This window comes from Crocodylus porosus, unplaced genomic scaffold (assembly GCF_001723895.1).
Source record: "Crocodylus porosus isolate Cpor-Errol unplaced genomic scaffold, CroPor_comp1, whole genome shotgun sequence".
In the NCBI taxonomy this organism is placed as follows: Eukaryota; Metazoa; Chordata; order Crocodylia; family Crocodylidae; genus Crocodylus; species Crocodylus porosus.
The window spans coordinates 35,133,714-35,154,760 of record NW_017728913.1 but is presented as its reverse complement, the minus strand read 5'-3'; the positions used below and the strand labels follow the sequence as shown (position 1 = coordinate 35,154,760).

Sequence of the window (21,047 nt, the reverse complement as noted above, 5' to 3'; positions counted from 1 at the left end):
CCGTGGCTCAAATTTGCACTGTTTCTATTTGAGCTGCTGCAAGCACACATGCTTGCATGTGTGGACACACACCTTGAGGATACAATTATGGTCAAAAATAGTTATTGCTCCCGTAGCCTGGTCTTCTATAAGTACCAGACATCTTCATCCTTTGCAGGATTGTAATGTTTTGTTCATGGAAGCTAGATACTATGGCTTAGATCATATTATGGCCCTACAGCCATGTCTGCATGCTAAACTCACCCTCCCAGATGGCACTGCACTCAAGAGCAGTTTTTTTGTTCCAGGTGGACTGCCTCCTAAACCAGAAGAAAAATTGCTACTTCTGCAGGCCCACTCACAAGCCTGTGAATTGGATAACTGCCAGTATCGCTCAGGAGTGCTAACTGGCCTGATTCCCAGTTTCCTGCAGAGTTGGCTACACTGCTTCTTGTTCAAAAGGCATCCCACTTGGACAAGTCCAGTGTACCTGAAAAGACTTGCCAGTGGTAACAATTAATTTAGGCACGTAGACCTCATCTGAAATAACTAAGTAACACTTGCATAGCTTTTAGGAGCCGAAGTAACTAAACGTGATCTTATTCCACCCTGCACAGCAGCCAGAATTCCTTTATGAAGTCTAGATATTTTTTGTGTTTCCATTTTCACTGGGAAAGATCTGTAAACTAGGGGCAGCCAACTTGCGGCCCTAGTGCCACAAGTAGCACAGACAGCCTCTGTATGTGGCATATGGCAGATTGGGAGGGAACAGGTAGCGCAATGGCAGATAGGGCAGGGAGTAGGAAGCAGAACAGTAGATCAGGCAGGGAACACAGGGCAGAGAGCAGAAAGCAGAACAGCAGACTGAGGTGGGAATTGGAATGGTACATAGAAGGCTGTGGAGTCAATTGATGGCACACTTAACAAAAATGATTGGCCCCCAATGTCCTAAGCAACTAGCCTTAGACTATGAACATACTTCAATAAGGCACTATAACTGATTTTGGTCCCTGTTATGGGTCTGGATGTCCCACTGAACCACAGCCCATGGGAAAATTTACCAGTGAACACAGGGACAGTGACACGATTGCTGGAACCACGTAGCCAGCTGCCCAAAGAACAATGGTGACACCCCCAGCCTGATGGAGTTGAATGGGGCCACATGCGACTGAAGACAACTCCTATTGATCAGCGGGAGTTCTGCCAGAAGTCAAAGGTTGCTGCTGGCACAACTGATCTTCCCTGGAGAGGGGACACATGAGAGAGCCAGAACTCATGCATGCTGTGTGGAGGCATGAAATTGATAAGAGGAACTGGAATGTCAAGCCAGAGGCAGACCCAGAGTGGGGCAAGGGAAGAACAAATACCTCTACAGGAGAGGCAATGTGGGGATCTGCAGCAGGGGCAAGAGAGCTACTGGTACTGGTGAGTCCAATAAGGTTCTCCCCAGGAATGATGAACCGGGTTAATTGACTGGGGATCGTGGAGGTGAGGGGATCCACTCCCAGTAAGTTTAAATGAGAAACAGGGTCAAAATTGACTTAATCAGTTAGGGAGATGCAGAAGAATTAATATAGTGATGGCTGGGAAGCTTGTTTATAAACCAGCTGGTTCATGGATGAAGTATATAGGAATTGATTAATTAAGAGTTGATGGACTTATTAACTGAGTAGGCTGATGAAATATAAGAAAATTGACAAGGCACTCAGAAACTTGTTAATTGATGAAATATAAATAAAGATGATGTGCCTGATAGTTGCTGGGCTGTAAATACGAATTCATTAATGTACAATACTTGCTAACTAATAGACCCAAATAAGGACAGATTTGAGTATGAATACACCCATTAATTGATGAGTGAAGGGAAAGCAAATCAACTGAAGCCTGATATATAATTGGTGGCATGATGTAAATAAGGGACAATGAAGTAAAGACTAAGTGGGTGTTGTGAACCCACAAGTAATGGACTATTAATGGCCTCTCCCTGTGAGCAAGAGGCTAGAACAACTGGTCAACAATTAGTCGCCACATCATACTTATTGTGAGGATGAGGCCAAAGGAGATCATGGGCCTGTGCCTGCATAGGCATGGTAAGGGCAGGATATAAGGAAGGAGGAGCCCTGTGAAGAAGAATCTCACTTTTATCCCTATCACTAACAATAACTAGAACATTTCATGTCTCTTTTTCTCTTTTTTTAAATTTTGAGCTTCAAGGAGTGGCAAGTGAGTATTAAGGGAGATACCCAATGCAAGGGGGAACAAGTGAAGTATTAGCAACATCGCCAAGGCAACAGACTCCCACAGGCACCTAGGGTCCAATTCCAGTTATGCTTTGTGACAATCCAATTCCATTTGGAACAGGTTAAAAATTACATTGAAATCTCCAAATCCTTAACTAAAGGAAAAGCTATGTGCCATGATTGTTTACCTAGCTCTTATAAGATGCCTAGTGGATAAAACATTTAGCCATCAAGTGGGAGATGTTGGTTCTTGGCCCTACTCATACTGAGGGAATTTTAACCCTCATCTCCTTCTCAGAAAAGTGAATGGCTTAATTTACAAAAGTATGAGCTAAGGGATGGGGATGGGGGCAGGGGAGCTGGGGTTGAGAAGAAAGACCCTCCTTTGGAGCTAGGCTATTGGGCATCCAGGAGTGACAGATTCATGCAGCCAGAACTGCCTTGCTTAGTATAGCATTAAGAATCATAGGATGTGTCCCCAGAAATCTCAGTGCTACTCCTGAGTGAGTGCAGAGCCTACATGCACACAGTAACTTGCTTTAACTCTGCAGTGGAGACATACCTACTGTCAGGCACACCCATGCTTCTCAAAGAGGGGTCATTCTGTTAGTCACAGGGGTCATGCATCCAATACAAGTTGCAGGATTGTTAGAATTCAATGTTTTTACATGTAGCTGCTGTTTGTTCTTGAATTTTAATAATTGTCTTTCTCTTTGTGGAAATATATGATTTGGTTACCATGGCTAGGGACAGAAATTACACATAAACTGGTATAAGTGATCAGAAACCATTTCAAATCTGTAATACAACAGAAGTTCAGTATACATAAACCACTTTCAAAATGGCCAAAACTGGTTTAAGATAAACCTGGATGGATCTTCAGACTGAGTTGATTTAAGTTAAATTGGTTTACTGAACTTCAATCCCAGATTCCCTCCCGATTCAAGTTAACTTACAGTCCCCTAGCACCCCAGAATGTTTTGCACTTCCCCTGCAAACCCCTTCTTGCAGGGTGGGCTAGACTGGCCTCAGCCCAAGTTGTCTTTCCAGCTGAGCAGGGAAGCATGCTCTAACACCCCTGGTTTGTGGCTTGGGCCACTGCAGGCATGTGGCTGCATTTCTGGAATAAAAAATTAATGTCTATTCTCCTGCTGATAGATTCAATATATGCAGCTAGACTAACCTGTGAAGACTGAATCTACTGAAGCCTTGAGCTTGTTGACTATCTGTACTTACCCCACATGAAAGGAAGCACCTGAACATGTGTCATCCAATTCAGAGAAAGGAACCTGCAAATCTCTTTCCCAGATGTGTTGTGAGCTCATGTGTTCTTATCTGGTTTATGGATTTGGCCATCAGTTTTTTCATATGCAGTTGAAATGTAGGGACACATTTTCAAATTGGACTTCCCTATGTTTGGATAAACACTTGTGTGTGTCCTGTAAGCATTATTACCTGTATGTATCAGTGAAACATTTGAATTTATATTTTCAAATGATAAAATTTACACACACATACAACCCATTTGTACATACAAGTCTTTGTGTGCAGCAACTCCCCCCACTTCCCTGACCCCTCCAAGTCATTGTGTGCACACAAACCCCTGGAGGTTAAGTTAAAGCTTCTTTAAAAATGGTGCCAAATGATTAAGTTTTGTTTTAACATCAAATCACCTTTCATGACCTAGTAAAAAGTCAATTGAAATCATTGTAAAGGTTCCCAGTAACTTTAGTAGGTTTTAAAGTCTTTGCTGAGCTCTTTCCCAGATCCAGTTCAAATTTAGAAGCTAACATTAAACTAAAAGATTCTAAAGGAATCCTTACAGTGTATAGGATACAATGTTTATCAGGAAGGTTTTGAAAGGGCTAAGGTATGTTAAGATGCTATATGTTGGATATTGCCCAAATGCCAGGATTCCTTCAGGCTCATAGAATTGGGTTTTTGTGCATTGTTAGGAACCAAGAGTTACTGCAAAGTTGTCAAAGCATCAGCAAGACAAAATCTGTAGCTTGGCATAGGCCTGCATTGCTTGTGCACCCGTTCTGGCTGAAGTATTTAATACATGTGGGTGGTTGAGGAATGTAGAAACACACTTAGGGTCATTTCAAACTTTAGTCTCATCATGTGTTTTAATTAAAAGTTATTTTGCATGCTACTATTTCCTTTTGCTTTATATAAATGTTGACTAACTTGAAGCTGAAGCATTCTGTCCACGAAATTATTTATTCCATTGTTGTCAGTCAGGAAGGATTGCTATGAGCGTTCACACAAACTTATCCTCAAGTGTTTTATTCCCTGACAGGTATTTTGGTATTAAATCGCAGTTTAAATAGATTTAAAAACAGAATCAGGTCATATTTAAAATCTAAACTTGCTTGCTCTGGTTACCATAAGAAAAATACTGCCAAAAGAGAACATTCAGTTAACACCAACCTTCTTGTTATCACTTTACATTTAACACACATTTAAAATGTAGCTTTATCATTCAGTAGCCTCAATTGTTAAACCGTTTTGAAAGTAAACACTGTAGTTTCTTGTCCATTTGTGAGCACAGGCTGTACTGACTGACCTTTTTAAAAAAGGAACATTATGAAAGCCAGTGAATAACAACAAATATTAGCTTTTCCTTTTATAAATTATTTTCCCAAACACTAGGTTGTGCCAGGCATGGTTATTTTGCTTATAGTGCTTGACTGTTTAGCTCATTGTATTCCACTAGTTGCAAACTATCCTTATATTTACTCTTTGATTTGTTAGGAAACTTTTGAATTTTAAAAGAAATATTGTCATTATTCAAATGAAGTGCAGAGAAAACTCTATCCCCTGTAGTTGATCATAGTTTCTTTCTTTTCCTTTTATTTTTAGTATTTCAAAGATATTTCTCATTTATTTAGTGAGTTTTTGCTAAAGTTGAAGAAGAAAAAAAGAAGTGTTGTTGAACAGGAAGCCAGAAACAAGATATCTCAGTGGCTGCAAGTGAACTGGTTTCACTTAATAAAGCTTAATCTAGTTATTATTTTATGTCAACTTTTCCAGTGCTGTGTGATTATGCTGCACCTTCTCATCTGAGGGAGCATGTTATATCAACCAGACACTAAAGCAAATAAACCAATTAGGACCTGGTTCTGTCTTGTGTATTAGAATTGAAGAATAGGTTAACCCAACCCTACTCATCTTCTAGAATTGCTTTTGAGTTCTTTCTATGTATTTTCTCAGATAAGAGTCAAGCTCAGTCTATTGTGCTGTCAAGATGCAAAATTTTATGGTCAGAAGTCACAGGGAAATTTTCTTCATCCACCTCACTTTGAGTTGATCAGAAAGTCTAGATGCTAGGCCCCGTTCATCTCCAAGATAAAAAGAGGAAGATTCAGAAACAAATAAATAAATCAATAAGAGGAATACTAAAAGGGAGTTGCCCCAATTATTTGCAAATCCCTCATAAACACACAGAAATCATTTCTTCTCTTCCATTATTATCTTCTCTTCAATCATGTTTCCTACTATCCGTTAATATTTTTTTTCCAGATAATCAAAACCTCCAGTATGCAGCAGAGAAAATACTATACAGTATTAAAAACAGAAAATAAATATATGGTACAATGTCACACGATAAAATCTCAAACCACTAATAAATAAACAATGCACAATTGTTTTGCCAACAAGCAAAACCCAACTGTGGGGTGGTGGTTTTATTAATATAAAACCTGCCAGTTACCTGACTTGTTAACTGACTTTCCAGATAATTGACTCTCTATTGTATTCTATTTATCAATAATCATCAAGAAAGAAAGAAGAAAAGAAACGTTCTCAAGCATTTAGTAACCAGGACTCTATCACTGACTCATTTTGTTAATTAATTATTTCAAAACAAGAAATAAATATTTGACGCAAGTGCTTCTCTACATAGCATTCCCTTATTTTTACCTTTCTGGAGATCCCCTCTAAGTGCAAAAAGAGGCAGATATGTTGAAACAAAGGAAGAGACAGCTCTTCCTGTGTAAAATGATACATCCAGGATGGTGTTTGAGACAAGAAAACTGATTTGACCAATGAACGGACAATCCCTCTTTACGAACAAACCCTAAAAGAACAAAATGAATTAATAAATGAAGTAAAGGGTGTGTCTGTGACTGAAATCAAAGTTCACCTCAAGTAACACCCAGATATGGGTTTTTTACAAACTTGTTTAATATCAAAATTATCTAAAAATTCCCCCAACAAACAAATGTTGATACTGTCCATGAACCGCTATGCTGGTGTTATCTACTTTTTTGGATAATCTTCTCATTGATATCATTGTTACCTGTGGGCCGCTGCACAGCTAGCCCCGGATTTCATTTCAAGCCTTCCTCTGACTGTCCAGAATATCTGGGCACGGCTGATCTGGCACTGAAATGGGTTTAGAAGAGCTGAATATCTTCTGCACATGGGCAGTGATAATATATTCCAGACATGGCATTAACTAACACAAGCATTCTTGTGTTAAAGGTTCCCAGCTCAAACTGGCACACAGTGAGGGCATCTACACATGTACTTTATTGTGGAATTGACTAATTAGCTCCGCAGTAAAGTGTCACCATCTACAGATGCAGTACTATCAGGCTACAGTAAACTAATTAACTCCGCCGTAAGATAGTTCTGCCCAACATGAATACTATTCTATGGTGAAGTTACTTACCCTACTGCAACGTACGTGTAGACAGTGACCGGGGCCGGTTGGGGCACAAGGGTGCCACTGTGTGGGGGCTGCCTGCTGGCTACTTTTGCATGGAAGCATCTTCATGACCCAGCCAGCCCCAGTGCAGCACATTGACCCTGGGTGGAGCACCTCTGGGATGGCAGGCTGACCCCCTGGGCTCCCTGGCAACCAGAGCTGTGCCACCCTGCTTCAACATGCTGTGGTCCCAGGCACATGTAAACACTGGCCTGGGAACAATAAACTTCAGTGTGACTGTGCCATAGTTTATTCAGGTGCACTAAATTCATGTGTAGATGCACCCAGTGAGGACTCTTCTTGCTCGCCTCTAACAGGGAGTACAAGAATGCCATCATCATAGGTTATGCTGGTTGTACTGACTGTCAGGAAATATCTGATAACACCCAGGAAGCACACAAGGCCAGACAAATCTTTAATGCCTGGGAAGTTCCTGGAAAAGGAAGTGGTGATAACTAGCAGTTGACATGGATTTGTCAAGAACAAACCATGCCAAATCAATTTGATGTCTTTCTTTGACAGAGTAACTAGCTTTATGTACAAAGGGAAGCCCTCGACAATAATATACTCCAACTTTAGCAAAGCTTTTGAAACAGTTCCATGTGTCAGTTTCACAACTAAACAGGAGAAATGTGGGCAAAATAGAATTGCATTAGGTATATACACAATTTTCTGAATAATCACAAGAAAAAAGTAGCTATCAATGGATCAATGTCAGAATGGCAGGAGGTTTCAAATGGGGTTCTGCAGCAATCTGTTCTGAATCTGGTGCTGTTTAACATGTTTATTAATGATGCCAGACTAGAGAGCTTCCTGAGTATGTTTTACAGATGAATCAGAATTAAGGAGTTGCTAACATTTTAAAGGACAGGAACAAAATTCAAAAGGATCTTGATAAATGGGGAATAGGGCCACAGGCAACAAAATGAAATCCAGTGGAGACAACTGTAAGGACTTACACCTTGGGAAGAAAAACCAAATACACAAATACAGAATGAGAGATGACTGGCTAGTCAGTAGCTTGGCTGCAAAGCATCTGATGTTATTGGTAGATCACAGACTCAACTGATGCAGTTTCAGAAAATAAGTAATATAGGGCTGTGTTAACAGGAGTGTTTTATGCAAAGCGGTGGTTCTGAACCTTTTTTGTACCAGGACCCAAACATCGATGACGAGTCCTGATTCAGTGCTCTTCACTTCTGACCCACTGACCCCTGCCCTCAGGCCCCAGCCCTCCAGTGTGTGGGGCAGGGGGTGGGTGTGTGGTGCAAGGGCAGCCCCAAGAAGGCCCTTGAAGACTGGAACTCTGCCAGCTTGTAGGGGAAGAGCCATGATTTCCCATGTTTTTCTTTTTTAAAGGAGAATCCACTTTTCAAGTTTGTTTGCAACCTTTTCATATATTTTTGTGACCCACGTTTGGGTCATGACCCACGGGTTGAGAAATCCTGATGTAGAGGATCCAGAGCCAAATGACAAAAATGATAAAGGGATTGCAATGCAAGCCATGCTTGGAGACATTGAAAGAATTAGGTAAGTTTAGTTTGGACAAAAAGGAAATTAAGTAGGGACATGATAGGGTTTTTTTGAATGTTTAAAAGGCTACTATGCAGAGAAGTTAGAATAACTGTTTTCTCCTACTGTAGAGGACAGGACATGGGCCAGTGGATATGAGGCAAACCAGATTTAGATTAGTCTCAGAAGGCTACTTTCCTACTGTCAGAACAGAAGGACAATGGAACAAGTTGCCTATATGGCTAGGAAATCTTTTCTGGAGATTTTTGTAAGACTGGATAAACATTTCCCAAATCTTACTGGAGTGCTAAAGTACACAGACAAAACAGAACTATAATAATGGTCTTAGGGCAGAAGATAATTGAATCACTTCAGGGTAATCACAGTTCCTGCAACTCTCAGGTAACTCATCATAGTGCTCCTGAGTTCAGAAAGACATATGTTTTGGACGGGGAATTGTCATTAGACCTGGTTTCCTTATGTAGAGCTCAACAGTGAACAGACTATTCTACACAAAATTTGCATGTTTGAGATTAATCCCATTCTTTTCTACACTCTTTTTTTAGTGCTTTCAATACTAAAATGTGAATCTTTTTGACGTATTTATATGAAATGCAGAGATCCATTTTTTGTGGTTTTGCATAAGACATTAGTCCTCTGTATTATTCTCTTACAAGCTGCCTTCCCATATTTGTGGCATATAAGGCAATATATCCTGTAGGGTAGGTGTGTCAAACTCACCTTATGCCTTGGCTTGGACCCAGACCACAGGCCTCCTTGCTGTAGCAGAAGCAGCAGCCCTAGCTATAACTCAGAGTATATGGTGGTGACTCAGGCTCTGGCTTCAGCATGAAGCATGTGGTGGGTGCCAGCAACCAGGGAGGTAGGGCTATAGGAGTACAAACAGGCGAAGCAGACGGAGAGTGGCCTGGACTGTGTCAGCCCTCACTTGGCACCCCTGCTACTTATTACCATGTCCACCAGGGCCTAAGGACCCCAGATTCTGCAGCAGCCTGCTCCTCCTGGCTATGCTGGTAGGCTGGGGGTGGACAGAGTGACTTGTTTGCATGATTTATGTTTGACATCCCTGCTGTAGGGTGTGTTCTCTTGATATCCTTGATTGCACAAGTTTTCTAGGTGTGTTTTACATCTGCAGATGTGCGTGTAATATACATGTGTATACTGAACATCCTTTCAACTCCTAGGAAATTTTGTATTTGTTTTAGCTGTTATGCATCAGTTATTATAGCTTAGTGTACAGGCATACCTCGGAAATATTGTGGGTTCGGTTCCAGACCACTGCAATAAAGCGAATATCGCAATAAAGTGAGTCACATGCATTTTTTGGTTTCCCAGTGCATATAACAGTTATGTTTACACTATACTGTAGTCTATTAAGTGTGCAATAGCATTATGTCTAAAAAACAATGTACATACCTTAATTAAAAAATACTTTATTGCTAAAAAATGCTAACCATCATCTGAGCCGAATGGCACCAATGGAAAAATGGCGCCAATAGACTTGCTCAACGCAGGGTTGCCACAAACCTTCAATTTGTAAAAGCGCAATATCTGCAAAGTGCAATAAAGCGAAGCACAATAAAACGAGGTATGCCTGTATAATCCCTGAAGCCTTGCATTTCGTTATGTCCTCTTCTACAGGAACACGGTGCATTGTCACAATGAATTACAAATCCATGTAATAACAATACAAATCCCTTTTTGGAGCCAGGAAGCATCTTCTAATGCTACTGCGAAAGATCTCTAATCTAAGATAGCCAGTTAAACAGCTTTGATCCATGCAGGCTCTCAAGCAGTTGCTATTAACATTAATCTCTAAAGAGACTTCCCTTCCTACAGAGAGGTACTCAACTTCTCCTTTGTGGAGTCAGTTCCAGAAATCCAGAGTAGTTTCTTTACATAGTAACATGGGACTCCAAATTGGTTCACTGCCCTCATAAGGTGGTGTATGTCATAGCCATGTTTTAATACTGAAGTGCAAGAGCCTTGTGCAATTCTTATGTTGATATATTACTAAGAGGAAAAAGCCACATTTTCACCAGTCCCTATCTGTACCATGTCCCTTAGGACAAGGTGTTATTGTGATTTAATGTCAATATAGGAAGACATAGATTATGATACCTGAAAATATCATTGCATAAAGACAGAGTTGTGCCAAAGCTCAGCAGGCTCCAAAAATGATTTTGTCATTTATGAGCATACCTCAAGAACCTCCATTCTTTTATTTCTAGGAATGTGGGAAAATCGAGCAGCCTCCTCCAGAAATATGCTTAGGGTGTATATTAGATTTGCTTATATTTTTTACTTATACGGCTTTATTATTTACAAGATGCCCAGGGTTTCCCATGTGCTGCCCATCTCTCTCAGCCCCTGCTGAAGGGCTAGTTAGTCCTTTGCAGCATCAGGTTTATTCTCCAAACTTTTGAATAAAGACCTGGATTGAGTCTGCTGGACTTTTTCTGCTGTCTTGTGGTCCCTGAAATCTTGCCTGCATCGCTACCAGTGGTCCCCAACTTTTTTTTAGGCATGAGGCCCCCTTCATTAAGGCTCGAGGCACCCCTCATAAAGCTCCAGCTCTTCCTTTTCACCTCTTTCCTGAGGGAAAAATCATAAGAGCAGTGTGGTGTTTTTCTGTGGCAAGCCACCCAGCCCACAGCCGGGCAGCGTGTTTCTACTATGATTGGAAATCTCTGGGGTTTACTGAGTGAGTCGTGTTTGCTCACTCAGCAGTCCTAACCCTGCGGGGCGCCCTGGAACGTATCTTGAGGTGCCCCAGGGTGCCCCGCACCCCGGCTGAGCCTCACTGCGCTACAGCAGCCACGCAGGTAGGGGATGAACATGTGCAGGCGGGGCACTGATACCCTCTGTCAAGGGAGGCAGAGGGCGCGCTCCCCAAGACTGATCCCAGCATCGCCCCTCCGCTGACGGAGCGCTTTTCACTTTGGTCCCCAGGGGCGCCTGGTACGGGTCACCCCCCGTCAGAGACAGCCCCGCCCTCTTAGCCCCGCCCCCGCGCCCTCGCCATTGGTTGCGGCCGACGGGGCCGCCCCACCCCCTGCCCCGCCTGGACTCCCCGCCAAGCAGCCAACGGGGTCCTAGCACACCACTTCCCCGGGTGCGGTGCTGTGCTGTGTCCTGTCTCCTGTGCGCGCTGCGCAGCCGCAGCCGCAGCCGGACGCGGTGTGCGCGTCACGCAGGCCGCGCTGTGAGAGGCTTAAATAGGCCGGGCCGGCTCTGGGGCTGCAGAGTGTTGCGGGCGGTGTCTGCGTGGGTAAGTGCGCGCGCCCACTAGCAGCCGTTATCCGGGTGGCTGCTCCCCGTGCGCCTCCTCCCGGGCTGGGTCGGGTCAGGTGTTGCCGCCTGCGGGCGCCGCGGGCCGTTGGGAACGGGTCCGGCCTCGTTTCTCTGAGAGGGCAGGGAGGGAGCCGACAAGGCCCGGGGGGGAGCCCTTTCGCTGCGGCTGGGGGAGTCGGAACAGGGGCCGCCGGTAACGGTGCGTCTTCCCCTGACCCGCGCTCGTGAAGCTTTCGCATCTTAACTGCAGCCCTCCCGAGCCTCAGTGTCCCCCTGTGCCCCCAGCCTGAGGGAGTGCAGGTCCCCGCCGCTCCCAGTGGCACTTCCTTGCCCGATGGGGGGCTCGGGGTAAGCTGCCTTGGAGCCATCTTTAAAGGCAGTGGCGGAGCGAGCTGGCAAAAACAAGCTCCTTGTTTGTGGTGATGCCAGAAGAGAGCCAGCTCCCCTCCCTTTCTCTCTCCTGTGGACCTGGTGGGGGTGTTTTACCACAAAGGGAGCCAGGTGGAGGGAGGCTGATGGCAGGGTTTGGAGTGGCTGGTTTCAGGGCCTGACTGGCTGGGGATGTGCCTGCTGCAGGTCACCCAGAGCTGTTGTTTCCAACCAGGGAGAAAGAGCTGCCAGCTAGTTGCTTGACTTAACTAGTGAGCCACTGTTCATGTGTTACTCCCTGGGTTGTTGCACCCCATGTCATGCATGGGCCCTTCCAGGAGTTGTCAAAAGCACAAATTCAGATGTGGAATAAGGAAAATGGGGTTTAAGATGGGTGGCTTATAATTATGCTTCCTAGTGCCTGTAATCTTAAACTCTCCAGCTGTAGTATCTGCACTATTGGACTGAATCAGCAACTTCAGCTTTCTTCTGACTTGATGCTGTCTTTTGTTTTGTTTTTTTGAAGGCACCAGCACAATATCTTCAACTTCAGCTGTTCTACAGGAGTGCATCTTTATAACTGCTGAACAGTCTTCTGAATTTCTGCATCGCTGTCTGCAGTGGGCTTTCTGGCATATTGGACTCTATTTTGACTGACACACTTGACGGGGGAAGGGCTGGATCCAAAGGTGCCTCTACAAGATGAGCTGCTCAGATCTTGTGATTAGAAAGGTTGAAGTTTAAAGGCACTGCCATATCAAGCCGTCTCTGTGACTGTACCTAGATTGTAAAGCCTTCCAAAATGGCTTAAGCTCTCATTTGCTATAAGTAGTCTCTAAACCTGTTCTTAAATCAGTTGAGCAGTACTGACATGCTTGTAGTTTGAGGGTACACTCCCAAGTGATCCGAGTAGTCTTTAGGTATGTGCATGCTGTAGGCTGCATAGGATTGCATAGATTCATATTCATTGATATTGTGTTGGGCAATAACAGTACCAGGTAATTGAATAGCTTCTCTTGCATTCTATGTTACTCGTTATGTTGGAGCACTTCTGTTGGTAAGTGATTCTTGCAAGTCCAGACTTAGGATTCCTCAGTCTTAACAAGTGGGATGTTCAGGGTTTGTTTGTTTTTTTTGGTTTTAAATAAAGTTCAAACAGTGGTTGATGGAAGGACAAAGCTGAATGCTTAGTTACCATCTATAATGTTGCCCAGTCAGACCCTTGAGCAAATGGTCTGAGCCACACTTGACAACTGCAGTGAATACATCTAAATCTAAACTTGTAGGTTTGCTTTGCAACTAACTTTACAAACATGAGGTTGTAACTAGGTCATTGATTTCACACAAGCAGAAGGGTGCTAGCTCTTGCTTCAAAGACAAATAACAGTTAATCTAGGGGAGCACACTAAACCTAATCATTCAAAGGGGAAAGAATGGGGGGAAGCTTTTTTGTAACTTTAGTTTTGCTATAATTCCTTGTGTTCAGATTCCTAAGTGTGACTTATCAATCTGCTATGTGGGGAGGGGAAAGGAGCGGGGTATGAGTTCCTTATTGGTGGTGGTCTTTGTGGCGGGGAAGGGGGTAGTATGCATGGATCCTTCTGCAAGTAACACTTACCATTGCAAAATGACAAACTTCATGGGGCTTGTTAGGACTTGTAAATGTGTTTAAATTTATGTGCGTTGTTAATGACCAAAAAAAAGCTATAGGTTAGTCTTGGGTAGTCTTGAAAGATGAATTGCACTGAATGAAGACAATAGAATTGGGCTAAAATGCACTTTGGAATTTAAGAGTAGGGTTTAAGAAATCCATTAAGTACATTTAACTGAAGCAGGTAGCTAGTAGCTTCTCAAACCTTGTTTCTGCCTGTGAATTGCAAGCAGGTGTTTTGCTGCACATCAGCTCTGTTGGCTTTTGGTGGCCTGAGAATGGTTTGGTTACATATTCTGGCTTCAGGCTATATTAATTCTATGTAAAATACTTAATACATTGTATATAACTGGTGAATATAACTACCCCAAAAGTGCCCTTGCAAATGGGAGAAGTTGGTTGGCCAATTGTAAGTAGAAGGTAGTGCATGAGATGGCATGTAGAAAACCTTAAGCCTTGTTGCATGAATGGAGGGGCTTGCAGGTTGACCTCTGAAACTAGGATGGCTGACAGTGCTGGAGGCTATGTTCTTATTTTCTGCAATGCACAATGCATGTGTTTGTCTTTAACTTGAACATAACTTGTTATTTGAAGTGCTTTTTGGGTAAAGACTGTTGGAAATTAAGCTGTCACAAGCTACCAAGTCTGATAGCTCACTTTAACTGCTGTTTTGATAAATATTTTTAACCCCGAGACAATTTTTTTTTGCTTACTAACAAGCAAAAACAATATTCTCCATGGACCCAAGACTCTTCTCAGTGGCTGACCTGCCCAGGAGGATGACCACTTCTGCTAAGGCCCTGTCTTGTAAAATGATTCTGTACTTTCGTCTCCACAAAAAAAAAAAAGTGGACAGAAGAGATGCCCAGTGCTCAGCATGAGAAGCAGTCCTTGAATCCAGAAACTGTAGGCTTCTTAGTCTACCAGTAACTCGTGTATTCACCCTTTTAAAGGGGAGGCCTCTTTGTGTTCCCTTCCATGGCATAGACTTGTTCTAGCTAACTAAAAAATTAAATACTCACTGCAGCATAGTTTTTGGGAGGAAGTAAAACATTGCATTCTGAAAATGCCAGCTCTTGGCTTTCAGTCTTCTGAAGAGGAAACAAATAGAGCAGTTATGCAAAAACATCAGAACCACCACAGCAGGACAGAATTTTTTTAATATTATGAATTGTGTGTGGGTGTTTACACAGCACTTAAGGGTCTTGCAGCACCGTGATTAAGAATCACTGATGTTAGGCTTACGGATAGAGGTCAGACCACTTGATGGTGAGGAAGAGTGGTCCCATAATGCTTGACTTCTTTCTAGAGACTGCAGTGCAAACATGTGAAAACAAGGCATCTTGTTATAATTTAACTTTTTGACTTGACTGAATTGGTTTAACTTGTCCATTAAACTGGAGGTGATAAGTTGTGCAAGAATGTGCTGCTCATGAACAGTCTCAAATGATCAGCTGGGCAGTATTGTTGCTTGATGCACTCTTTCCTGAAGTTGCTGAAATTGCTAAAATATCACAGTCTAGTTAGACTACTGGTGTGTGCCACCAAGCAAGCCCTGCTATGTAGGGCTACACTGTGCATCTGATTTTAGTTGAATGGGAAAAAGTTTAGCTACAGGATCTGAGAATAAACTTAGAAATCAGCACCTCCAACTGGAATAATAGATTCTGACACCAAAATGGCTGTTCATAAGTTTGATATTTTTGTTTTCCTATTAATCATTATCCTGGTGGGACTGTTCAGTGGCTTGGCATACTCAAAAGTATGTCAGGATGAAACGTTCTTCTGAACAAAAACAAATCAGTGATTTATAGTAAGAAGCATTTAAGTAATTATTTATTTTTAGTGTGGTGCTGTTAGTTCCATCCAACAGTTTTTAACATGCACAAAAGGCTCTTGGGCATAATTGACACGGGTCACTCTTACAGAACTTGAGTGACCTTTCCATAATATTTATGGGAATTATTTTGATGTTAAATATAAAGGTGCCATCCTGTAACTTCAGGAGAAACTGCTTGAAATGCATGACTATAAAAGTGGAAGGAGATCTAAGGACATTGCTGTTTTGTTAGATATAATGCTGAGGAAAGTCTAACTGTTCATGAGTTGTCATGATCAACTTAACTTTCTCAGATTGACATTTGCTCTATTACAAACATGAGCAAGTCCTACATTAAATTCAGAAAGCCATATGAAATCAATGGACCTGATGCATGAGCAGAGTAGAGCAACCCTGTGCTGCAGTACTGTGGAGCCTACGTCCACATAGCACATGAACATTATTTTATGCTGTATTGGCTTGTAGGCTGCCTGCCCTCCTTGCTACTGGTTCAGCAGGTGACTTGGTTCCTCTTTCCTTTAGTTCAGGGCTGTTCAACTTCTGAGTGACAGTGGGCTGCACTTTGCCAATGCCCTGCATGCCATGCCCCCTGGAGGTTCTCCCACCCCAACACCATACTATGCTTCTGTCATCCCCTATGGGGTCCCCATGTCTCTTCTTCCCTGCCCCCCCTCCCCAAGCTGCCTAGCTGAGGGAGGGAGGGAGTCAAACAGCACCAGGAGAGTAGTGGGGGAGCAACGCTTGGACCTGGGAGTGCTTCAGGCTAACCCCTTGGGCTGGATGTGACCATGGGCTGCCAGTTGGACAGCTCTGCTTTAGCTGTTTTGGCACTCTTAAGGCCCTTGCTTGTCACTGCACTTGACTATTCTCCTACAACCCTTTGGAGTAGGAGAAGGAATTTGGGGGGGATCGGGGTATGGGAGAGAAATGCTTTCATAAGTGATTGGTTAAATGTAGAGGCTAGATTATTTTAGGTTTTAAACGCTACCTGGGGGTGTCTGTAGCACCCTCTCTAATGTTCTTCTCTTCCACTAGGCTTCAACATTATTCTGCACTTGCAATATCTATCACCAGCCTGTGGCAGAATGAGAATGAGGAGAGCGTTTGTCCCAGGGCAAGCTGTGTCTGTTTTTTGTCCTGTAACAGAAGAGTTTCAGAATGCGTGTACATGCATTCAGCGGATCACTAGACCCTGACTGGAAGGGTGATGCACCAGCAGTTTTCTGCCACTGATTCAATGGTGCAATCCCAGGATATCCGTTCAGACACTTTGCAGTGTTTTGGGACTAACTGTTAGCAGTTCTTGTCTTGTGAACCTTCTTAGATTTTGTCCTGGCACAGTGGAATTGGATGTCTGAACAATTGCATTTTATCCTGAGATTAAAATGGTTTATTCCAGGACAAATGCAGTGTTTTTGTAGCCTGCGACCTTGAGCAATCAAGAGATGTCTTGGGAATTGTGTAATGCAAGTTGTAGCAGTTCAAGTGAAGAAACTGGAAAGGTGAATTGTTGGGATATCTTGCAGTGTAACTGGTGAAATGGCACTTTACCCTAAACATAGGCAAATACCCTTAAGGTGATTTTTTTTGACCACCCCCTATAGTACAGAAGGTAGGAAACTAACTTTGTAAATCCCACTTGATCTCTTGGAAGCAGTTTGGCGGGAGGGCACTAATGGAAGTAGAGCAATGCAATCTAATTCTAACCCCACCCTTACTGTTTTAACCCATGAAGCATCCTTTAATGTGATCAACCTCTGCTTAGTGCCTTGCTTATCTAAATACAGAGAGGAAGAGAAGTAACTGGTTCTTTTCTTTGTTGCAAGGAAAAAAAATGATGACTGCTGCTCTCCTGTTTTCTTTCATTACACTCGAATGATGTCTGGTTATTGATAGACAATAGGAGAGCTTGCAGCCCTTTGTAAATAGACCATTGTACTACTGTGAGTAGGAGGAGCAAAGAATGAAAGCATCTTGCCAACTTGGATTGCTGCTTCAAGACACAGGCTGTACTGTAGTCTTGGATGCTGCAGTATTTTCTTGTGTGTGTCTGAAGAGAGCTTTCTTTATCTGCCTAGTTAACCTTTTTAACAATTTAATATGAGGTTGGTTGGAGGGACACTTTCACAAATAAAAAATCAAATTTTGTCTGTCCAGCCAGTATTGAAAACTTATGCTGTTTGCCTAAAGTTACTAGTTTTTTTAGATGGTGACTTGTATCTTCTAACTAGCTCTTGTGGCAGGGTTTTGGCAGAAGGGTTAGAGTAACATGAGAGAAGTAGCTCATATGAACCAGAGGACAGTTGGAAACATCTTGATATTCACTGCCTTTGGTAAAGGTTTGGAGGTCTTGGATCAATTTCTACTCTAGACCCATCTCCCTCTTAAGGGCTTGAAGGACATAAATGTTTGTTACTTAGTATCTTTTTGTTGTGCCTTGCCTTCTCCAGATAAGGGTTTTGCTACTTGTGTCCTGTCCTCATGTGCTGCAACTTTGTAGTGTCAAGGTAATAGTACTCTTAGCAAGCTAATATGAAGTAGGCCACCTGTCCTTGTCTTGCCACAATTTCACATTTTCAACAATGACAGGAACTCAGCTTTGTCTTTAGACAAACACTTGTTGCTTGCCAGCCTTTGATCAGCAAACTTGTTGTCTAGTGGGTAGGCTAGGCAAGAGAGAAATCTTAATAAATATTAATTTTCTAAATGCTTTTTAGGGGCCCTGTGGGCTGGATAAAATGGCCTGGCAGGCTGGATCTGGCCCCCAGGCTGTATTTTGCCCAGCCCTGTGATAGAGGCATGGAAGCGTGCATCTTAAGAATGTGGTGACTGAGCAAAACATTCATGGTTTGTTTGTTTGTTTTTTTTGTTTGTTTTGGTTTTTTGGGTTTTTTTTTTTTTTTTTTTAGTACAAAGTTAGGAAGGAAAGAGAGCAAAAGTCACAAACAAATATAGGTGCTTAAATTCAAGAAAGCAATTTGGGCATGCCTTCTGGTTGTTGAAAAGTACTCTCAAACCTAGATGCTTAAGGAGTGATGCGTGTCCCCCACAAAGGTAACCTTGTCTTCGGCACATAGCTGAGCCAAACATTTAGCTATCTCTTAAGGTTACTTTATGATTTGCTAACCAGGCATCCTAGTATCAAAGTCATCTAAGCCCCATCCCAGCAAGTGATCTGAGCTTACCTAATGAAAATACCATGGAGCCTAGCACTGCCGTTCTCTCTTAATGGTGGTAGGATTGTCAGCTTCTGCATGGCACAAGAGGTATTGGAATACCTCTTTAAAAGTAGAGGATCTGGCATCTAGGCTTTTCTCAGCTTGAGTGGTTCAAAGGTACAACTTTCTGGTGGAGGAGAGAGCTGTAGCTGGCAGGCTAGGCTATGCTGGACTAGACAAGGGGAAACATGAGTCCTGTTGAACCTGGGGGGGAATATTGCACCCAGCTTAGTCTAGCCTAGTGGTTAGGGAGTTCCCCTATGTTTGATAAAGCTGTTCTTACTATGCTTTTGGCACTGTCCTTTTTAAAAGTGGATGGGCAGGTGGTAGGATGAATGGAGGAAGTGCAGCAGTTTCTTATACTAGGATGTAAATGGCAGTTGGGAAGTATGGTTGGAATTGCCTGGAAGGTTTGCTTGCACAGGGGTTTAGGTAGTGGTAGTTGGATATGTGGTGAAGGGGACTTTGAGTTCTCAGGTTTGTTTGTTTTTTGTCTTTTAGCAGTGTTTGGGGAGTATAACCTATAGGTTATTTGTGGGTTATTTATCTGTTGTAAGCTGCTCTGAGCCTTTTGGATGGGGTGGGATATAAATCTCAGAAATAGAACTTAAGGTGTTAATTTTTTTTTTTTAACTGTACCTGTGATAGTCCAGGTCAGGAAATAGAGGTGAAGGGTTTTTCTGTGATATTTTTTTATTTTGTTTTTATCTAACAAACTATAGTTGTGGGAGATGGTTCAACAAGCTTTTGGGCACAAAAGGTTTTGTTTGTGCCTGAAAAATTCTTGAACCTCCCCTCTGCACCCCTACCCCACTATGTAGTTTGTCCAGTAGAAGAGAGAACAGTAAAAACCCTTGCCTCTTGGGTGGTTTGAACTATAGCTTTTCTTGCTATACTCCTGGTGTTGTCCTCACTACAGTTTGCAAGCCTATGTAAAATCATTGTTATAGACTCAGTTGTAGCTAATCAAATACAGTAATCTTGTAAATGAACAGCCTGTGAACATTATGCTATCATAGGCATTTCTTAATTACAAAATGCACAATAAACTCTTGACATAATATCATTAGATGAATTATGAGACCTGAAGCATCCTGTAGGCAACACTTCCCTAATGTAGTGTCTAAATGGGACTCTTCAATGTTACTTCTTGACAGCAGTGCCTTCACAAATAGTGAGCAGACAAGATTATAATTCTTGGAGCAAACTTAACTTTCTACAAGAAAGAGAAGGGCTAGAAAGTTGGTAAGGAATCTTCAGGGTGAGACCATGGAAGGTCCACCATTGATGGTGGCTTTCTGTTTGTTTATTTGCTTGCTTGCTTAAACAATGTCCTGTCCTGTCCCTCCCAGTTGAGTGAGTGAGGATTGACAAATGACTCCTGATCTCGGGCTGGGGGCTGACTGGCTGGGCAGCTGCTCTGCAGAGAGAGACTGGGGATTACAGTGGCCAATATGCTAACTATGAGCCAACAGTGTGTCCTTCCAAAGAAGGCTAATGGCATACTGGGCTGCATTGGTAGGATTGTTGCCAGCAGGTAAGGGGAAGTGATTATTACCCTCTGTTTGGCACTGGTGAGGCCACATCTGGAATACTATGTCCAGTTTTGGGCCCCCCACTAGAGAGAGGATGTGGACAAATTGGAGAGAGTCCAACAGAGGGCAACAAAAATGGTGAGGTGGCTGGGAGATATGACTTCTGAGGAAACTGGGCTTATTTAGTCTGGAGAAGAAGAGATTGAGGGGGGGGGTTTAATAACAGCCTTCAGGTACCTAAAGGGTGTTTCCAAACAGGATGGAACTAGACTGTTCTCAGTGATGGCAGATGACAGAACAAGGAGCAACAGTTTCAAGTTACAGCAAGGGAAGTTTAGGTTGGATACACTTTCCCTAGGAAGGTAGTAAGGCACTGAAACAGGATACCCAGAGAGGCTGTGGACTCTCCATCCTTTGGGGTTTTCTTAAGACCTGGCTAGACAAAACCTTGCCTGGGATGATTCTGCTTTGAGCAAGGACTTGGACTAGATGACCTCCTGAAGTCCCTTCCAAACCTAATTTTGTATGATTTCCTATGATCTATAAACGCCCCCACTTTAAGACATACAGAATAAGATTCCTGTGATAAAAGAATATTAGGTATAAAAACCCAATTACGTTGTGCTTCTTAAATTATGGACTGTTTAACTTGCATTGGTAAAAAGGTCTATGCA

General features: G+C 42.7%; 1 protein-coding gene across 3 annotated transcripts in view; it reads left to right on the top strand.

The window, feature by feature from the left end:
• The first annotated feature begins 11,629 nt into the window (after nucleotides 1–11,629).
• The window catches only part of ACSL1 (acyl-CoA synthetase long-chain family member 1), a 55,738-nt gene continuing 46,320 nt past the window's right edge, over nucleotides 11,630–21,047 (top strand). Inside the window, exons 1-2 of one of the 3 annotated variants that reach the window (XM_019534688.1) lie at nucleotides 11,630–11,737; nucleotides 12,656–12,818. The gene's annotated coding sequence lies outside the window, so the exon portion shown is untranslated. Of the gene's footprint in view, nucleotides 11,738–12,655; nucleotides 12,862–21,047 lie in introns of all 3 variants that reach the window. The other 2 variants (XM_019534685.1, XM_019534687.1) reach the window with 2 other exon arrangements.